A 1,751-nucleotide genomic window follows, 5' to 3' on the forward strand; every position below is an offset into this window, starting at 1 on the left:
AGGGCACTCAGATGGCACAGCGTCATCCCTGGGCTGCTGTGCGGAGGCTGCTGAGCGAGGAGCCAGCTGGGAAGGGGATAAACAGTCCTTCCTTCTCCACATGCCTGACTCCAGGCAGAGAAGGGCTTTATAGAGGAGGGCTGCAGAGGAATGTGCCATGGCTCCTGCAGTGGCACAATTCCCTCCCCACCCTCTGGGCATGCTCCCCCTGCAGCAAGATTTCCCTGGCTCCCCTGGGAACTGCCATTTCTCTGGTGGGTGCAGGAGAGGCCTCAGGAAGCAGCCAGCTTCCTAAGCCAAAAAGTCTGGCTCCCAACAAATTTTTTGAAGGACAAAGGCAGGAACCTGTGAGGACTGACTGCCTGTACCATGGGTGCTGTGATTGCTCTCAGCCTGGGGTTGGGGTGCCCAGGAGGGGTGTCTGGGCTCTCTGGCTGATGGATGTCGTGGATTCATCCCAGGGTGATGCCAGCCTGGAGGGCTGATCAGAATCCCACACCTGGCTGTGCTGCCTCCTCAGAGTGAACTCAGGCAGCTGATGCTGTCAGCTCTCACCTTGCCTTGGGGGAATGAGATGGAATGTGGGAGTCAGCTGGAATAGCCTCTACAGCCGAGCTGGAATAGCCCCTGCTCTGTCAAGGCACAAATTCAGGACCTGCAGGAGGCACAGCAGGAGGGAGATGTGGGGCTGGAACTGCAGGGACAGGTAAGGTGTCACCAGGTGTGGTGGAGGGAGACAAAACTCTCCATCCCCATCCTTGGGCAGTGCTGGCACACAGAGGGGACATGGACAATTCTGTCTCGTTTGCATTGAGGATGTCAGAGAGAGACAACCTTTACTGAAGTGTCAGCTAAGGGGGCTGATGGCAGCGCTGCAGCTCCCAGCTGAGGCTGTGACAGGGACTCACTGCTGGAGGCACCGTGGCTGTCACACACCAGAGCAGCTGCAAAGCCACTGGGTCATGGAGGGGAACCTCATCCATGTCCTGAACGAAGCCCACCAGGCCTCCTCCTCCTCCTTCTCCCTCACTCCCAGCTGGGAGGACACAGGCAACTTAGAGAACTGCCAGGGAAAACCTCTCCTTCCAGGGCGATCCGGTGATTAAATTAATGCAGTTTGCCTTCCCTGCAACAGATAATTTCTGTCATGTACCCTCATTTCTGCTGCACTGTGGGGTGCTCTGATCCATCCTGACCACAGGGGATGGATCCTGACAGCGTTGTCACCTCCTCTCATTTTCCCAGCTGCCAAGGCTGAGATGTATATTGTACATATATTAAAAATCTTTAAACAAAGTGTAAATACCTATATATATATACATATATATGTATATTTGTTCAGCCAAGTTTCACCTCCTCCTTATATATATATATATGCATGCATTCCATGCATATAACATATATAGCATATAATATATATATTTTATATATAATTACTAATTATACACATTTATATATTTAATATATAATATATATTATGCATATTATATGTGATATGCACACTATATGTTATATATTTAATATTTTATATACGCGATGTATTTTACCTATAAAAGTGTATATTATTTGTAATATATACGTTAATATATTTCATTTATAGGTGTTATAGATGTTATATATAAGCACACTCGGTGCATGGAAAGGTCAACCCAGCGCTCTGCCAGATGGGCTGGAGCTGACCTTTCCTATTTAACTAAGCCATTGAGTGCCTGTACCCGTGAGGATTCCAGAGCGGACAGCGGAGCGCCGGG

The sequence above is a fragment of the Geospiza fortis genome, unplaced genomic scaffold (genome assembly GCF_000277835.1).
Source record: "Geospiza fortis unplaced genomic scaffold, GeoFor_1.0 scaffold244, whole genome shotgun sequence".
NCBI lineage: Eukaryota > Metazoa > Chordata > Aves > Passeriformes > Thraupidae > Geospiza > Geospiza fortis.